The following is a 6236-nucleotide window of genomic DNA, read 5'->3' on the forward strand; positions in this document are numbered from 1 at the left end:
GTTTACCAGAGTTAAACAAACAAACATTCTCTGGATACAAAACAGCCTCCTTGTTCCAGTAAGCTTATAAATCTCTTAAGACTGAGATCTAAAGATTCAATCTCAGCAAATTCAGTTCCATAGGGATAAAGAACTGTGGCTGGCGCTAAAAGTGCAATTTTATACAGTACATACCTTCTTGGAAGTAAATTCCATCGAGTTACTGCCAGGTAAGTGGGTGCAGCCTAAATTCACTAGGTTATTTGTCTTGAGACCTCTGAATGCACCAAACTTGTGTATCATATAGGATAGTGTAGACAGTGTGGTACCCTTTAGATCAGGGAAGTCCAGCCTTTCATACCAAGTGGGCTGCAAGAGTACTTTGACACAAAACCTCCATCATCCCCTTTCAGCATGGTCAAGGATGATGGGAGCTATAGTCCACAACACTGGGAAGTAGCACTATTTCTGATACATTCATTCTGGATTGGATTGGTTCTTGACCAATTGGCAGACCCAGGTTTGCTGCTGCCTAATTTTGCTCCACTCGGGAATTGGCTGGATTCTTATGTTTTTTGCCTTGTAACGTATTTTCCTTAAAACTCCATGTTTTTCCCCACCTTAGAAAACTTTCTTGTACAGAGCAATCACAACTTACATGACAACTGTGTTCCTGGGGGCTGCGCATAAAGGCAGAATCATGTAATAACTTTACCAGAGTTAAACAAACAAACAGTTAGCTGCTCAGGGCGGCTAACAACAATAAAACAGTACAAAAGTAAAGCCAGAATGACCCCTGGAATCACCCCTGCTGCCTGAAATCTCGTGAGATTGGGACCATCCACGGGAACGTCCCAGAGGCCTTGTGCAACTGTCCCAACCTTCCAACCACCAACCTTCTAGTTAACAGCCAGATGCACTGACCCACTGCTCCACCTGGAGAGCCCTTCCACAAAAGGAAAACAACATATTAAGCAAGAGAGCCTCATTAAATCACCGGACAACATTGTTGTACTCATGGTCCAATTTAGATCATCTGCTTCAATTAAAACTTGACTATCAAAAAGGAAATAAATTGATTGTCTAACATTTCATACAAATGCATATTCACCTTCTTGGCTAGAAACAATTCTAATTTTACAAGCAGGTATAGTCCATCAAAAGGCAGTACCTTTTTCTGTGTAAACTTTCCAATTAAGGCAGTGCAAGTCCTTTTCCATTTACCTGGCCTTTAAAATGTGTTCTTTTATCAGGTTTTAATGTCCAATGCAATTTAATCAGAAACACATGCCTCATAAATATCATCTGTCATGTTCCATTAGTTTCATGCAGAAAAAGTACAAGTCAATAAACAAAGGTTGTGCCATAAATCTGCCTTGAACACATTATACCACAAATAAGAAAATAAAAACACGTGTGTCCTTTGACCTGAAACGTTTTAAAGATGGGAACTCTAGGTATTGTTTTATACCTTCAGAAATGTTTTAAGTGTTCACAATTAAATTGCATACCTAAGCAACCTCGATTTACATAATGTTGATATGTAGATGGTGATTACCCAAGAACCATGCCTGCAAGGTACCTGCTAAATCACATCAATGCTTCTGGGGTTGATACCAATAGCAGGAACTGCACAATGAAAACCAGTTCCCTCCACTAGGCAACTCTGGTATAAAATACCCTTGGAACTCTGAAAACCCCTTACACGTAGCAATTAAGAGAGATGGTGGTTGGGTGGGAGGCAAGTTAATCTTACTGACTTGAAATCTGGTTGAAACTTTTCGCAGCAGTGAATGCATGGCCTGACATACTATACTGCATAAGAAAGAAAGATCTCATAGAGCTGCTTCGGTCTACCCTATCTCCGTTAAACATAAGTGAAAGTGCAGACCCTTTGCTCCTCCTTTCCTAGTACAAGCAATCAAACCAGGAAGCCTCTAATTACCCATAGTTTCACGTTTCATCCGAACGATGGTTACCAGCTTCAGAACATGCCAGGACCCTAAACCAAATTCAAACTTCAAAGAACCCCCCCCAAAAAAAATCAAGAAATGTTTCCATGGGAGCCACAAGAAAGTGTATCCCTGCCATAGGATTAAATAATATATTTGTTTCCTTCCTTGGCTTGGCATTTTTTGGGTGTAAGCTCACACCCACATCTATATACCATAACTGCAATTTGCTATTGCTAAATGACCTATACAGAATCATAGACTGGACGTGGTAACTGCATTCCACATACATTGGTGGTCATGCATATATTTTCTGCGCACCTGACACTGCTTTATCACATACTGTCATATACTATTTCTGATATTACCTCTTTCTCTCTTTCCTACACCAATGCATCATGGATCCCTTTCTCTCCTTCACCCTATTGCAGCCAGTTTTCCCTTCAGAGTGAGTCTATTCATATAGTTTTCCCGCACATCCTTTCTGCTCTGCTTTTGTAGAATTGAGCTTTTTTAATATCTCAGGAAATAAGAAGTACCTCATATCTGTAAAACTGATTTATTTTTCTTTGATGAAACCAACTCTGCATTTTGCCAGGAAAACCAATGTTTCTCTGGTGACCAAAATGTAAAATCAAACCTAAAATAAAAAGTTTCAAACATCTGATTCACTTAGCAGTCAACAGAGCAAGCTCAAATGGAGCTGGGCAGGATTTTTGGAATGTCTTAAAAATGTGTGACTAACTCAACTTCTAAAGAGGTTATTTGCGCGTTAGATTTTTGGTCTCCCCACAGGAAAAAAAACATTGGAGTAAATTGCAGGCTGTGATGTTAGTGGCAAGGTAAAAAGTTGTTGCAACAGGAACATCTTTACAATTCAAAGAGACAATGGGGGGGCGGAATCAGCTTTTGTTGACCATTAAAACATTAGGAAAAGGAATGGAAAGATGATCAGCAACTTCTCACCTAAGAAGCCCAAGCTTTGCTTGCAGTAAAAAGTTTAATATGTCCCTGTCCCTGCCCAAGTAGAGAGAAGGCTCTCTCTTTCTCTTTCTCTTTCTCTTTCTCTTTCTCTTTCTCTCCCTGAGGTACATAAGGCCTTGCAAAAGTAACATTGCTGTGACTCATAGAAAAGCCAGGCTTGAGGGAAAAACATCTGATGAGGCCTAACTGAGCATAGAAATGGGAAAACTGCCTGACATGGGACAACCACCACCTGCAGTGCAGCTTCTTAGAAACTGAGTTTTATACGCCACGCCACCAGGGGCGCCGACTTATAAAAAATATTGGGGGGGCCCATACCGGGGTCCTGCCGCTGGTTCGCTCGGGTAGCCGGGAGAACGCAGTTCGAGGTGGCGGTGTTGGGGAGAGACCCTCGCTCAGGGCGCCGCTAGACTTGGCGGCTGGTGGCCTATCTGGGGGGTTTTGGAGCGTATTTCGGCGGAGCGATTGGGGAGGAGGGGGCTTGTTGCCGGATTCTTCAGCTGGGCCGGAGATCCGCTGCTGGGGGTCCCTGGGCCGAGTTGTGAGCACGGCCTGCTGAAGGGAGATCCAGCCGATTGCGCGACGGGGACGGCCGGGGCTCTCCGGCTAGGGCGCACGGCTGGCTGGCTGGCGAGGGAGCAGGTGGGGAGGAGGCGGGGGTCCTCACTCTCTTAGGAAACGCACCCGCGCGCCCGATTGCCACGAAGTCCGAAGGGTGCGTGTGTGGAATTAAAAAGCAAAAACGAGATACGGGCAGGGCAGGCAAAGAGTTTTCTGCAAGAGGATGGAGGGCAGGTTGAAGAGAAAATCACTCAGGATGAGACAGTCAAATCAGCCATGATAAAATGGGCTCAGGATATTGGGTATAACATCATGTTTGAGGACTGGGAAAGGTTATGGACCACCGGAATGAAATTCACGGCATGTAATGCCTTGAAGGAAAATATTATGAAAATGATTTATAGGTGGTACATGACCCCAGTCAAGCTTGCAAAAATATATCACCTGTCTGATAATAAATGTTGGAAATGTAAGGAGGCTGAAGGGACATTCTTTCACCTCTGGTGGACTTGTCCAAAAGTGAAGGCCTTCTGGGAAATGATCTATAATGAGTTAAAAAAGGTATTTAAGTATACCTTTCCCAAGAAACCAGAGGCCTTCCTCTTGGGCATTGTTGGCCAGAAAGTGTTAAAGAAGGATAGAACTTTCTTTATGTATGCAACTACAGCAGCAAGAATACTTATCGCAAAATATTGGAAGACACAAGATTTGCCCACACTGGAAGAGTGGCAGATGCAATTGATGGACTACATGGAACTGGCTGAAATGACTGGCAGAATCCGAGATTTGGGAGAAGAAACAACGGAAGAGGACTGGAAAAAATTTAAGGACTATTTACAAAAACAATATAAGTTGTATGAATGTTAAAAATTTACATGATTCGGAAACTATAGCTTCAGCAATTAGATTTGGGAAACAGGAAGTTATATTTTAAGTAAGAAAAGGTCAAAATCTAAGGTAATACTATGTTTAATTTAAGATATAAGTAACTGATGAAAAGTATGTTAAATTTAGAGGTATAGTATTTGAAAAGTACAAAATAAGGTACGAAACAAGGTAATAATTTGCTGATATCTTTATTATAAAGAATGCAGGGTAAGGGAGATGCGAGGAAGTCCAGTTAGTTATATAAAAAATGTGTTGAATGGTTGGTTTTCTTTTCTCCTTTTTCTTTTTTTCTTTTTCTTGTTCTTTTACTTTTTTCTTCAGTGTATGTTTCTAACTTTGTATTTGAAACCTTAATAAAATATTTATAAAAAAAGAAGAAGAGAAAATCCTTTCGCTTTTCTGGGGCTCAGGGAAGTCTCAGAGCCGGAGGTTGGGGAAGGGACCCCCTTTGCTCTGCCCTCTTCTCCCGTCTTAGATTCGCATGGGGGTCCCCGCCCGAGCTTGCCTGGCCACCGGGCCACACAAGGGCCGCGCTCTACGCGGCACACCTTGCTAGCCGCGCAGCTGTCCTCCGCGGCTGCGGAGCGGCCCTGCGCCGGTGCCCAGCCCCTCTGGGCGCCCGCTGCGCTGCCAATGACAAGCGGGCGACGTCGCGGGCGGGGAAGGCGTCGCTTTCTTTCCCGATCCTGCATCCTCCCAGTCTTCCAGCCCTTGTTTGGGTTGGAAGCTCGTCTCGTTCGCCCTTCTCCTTTCTTCACCCTGCGCGCAATTTTCCTCCCTCGTCTCCCTCCCCATTTCTCCTTCCTTCCTGACTGACTGATTGACGGGCTTGGGCTCGGGCTCGGGCTCGGGCTCCGGGTCGGGCTCAGGCTCAGGCTCGGGCTCCGGGTCGGGCTCAGGCTCGGGCTCAGGCTCAGGCTCGGGCTCGGGCAGCCACAGCGTCGGCGGTGTTGGCGATCGGCGGCGCGGGGGGATGGCCCTCCCGGGGGAGCCGGCGCTGCTCAATGGGGTTGCCAAGGAGACAGGCCGGCCGCCCTCCTCCCCCGGCCCGGCGCCCCCCGCCGCGCCGGCACCCTATAAAAGCCGCGGACGCGCCCACCGCCGCCCGAGATTATTGGGGGGGCTGAGCCCCCCCAAACGAATTTTTGAGGGGGCTCGGGCCCCCTCAAGCCCCATGGAGTCGGCGCCTATGCACGCCACTAAAAACAACCATCCCAGTGAAGTTCCACACATCTGTCCCACAGTAAAGTCATGTGTATCATCATACTATTGGTTGTCCTTAGGAAACTCACACGGCCAGCAACAGAAAATGGCTTACTGTGACCACACAAACATGCTGGCTCCTAGACAGGAACTCATATCCCTTTACTTCTCCCTGGCCTTTACATCAACACAGCACAGCACAGCTGATAAGTCAAGGTTTGTATTAGTGTGCCATCCAACCCAGAGATCATGGTCTCTCTTCCTTGGCTACAGATCTTAACTTTAATGATTATCCCAGGTTCGACCAAACCTTGACTTAGCTGCCATGGTTACCTAAAAAAACCAGGAAGAGCAAAGCAACTACAATTTCCTCCTTGGGATCCAGCATATTCACACTAAGCCATGGCCAATGATTTTTTGTGGGGGGACAAGGAAATCATATTACGTGATGAATTGCTTTCGTGTTAAGGCATTTCCGTCAGATATAGGGTGGACCGCTACAGAGGTGGCAGCCCGTATAGCAGGTAACTTGGTTGTACAGAGGCTTCAAAGATGCATTGGACTAGTTTACCCAACCAATAATAATAATAAATAATAATAATAATAATAATAATAATAATAATAATAATAATAATAATAATAGTTATTACCTAGGAAGAATAGGGTGGG

This window comes from Podarcis bocagei, assembly GCF_964188305.1.
Source record: "Podarcis bocagei genome assembly, chromosome: 5".
Lineage (NCBI taxonomy): Eukaryota > Metazoa > Chordata > Lepidosauria > Squamata > Lacertidae > Podarcis > Podarcis bocagei.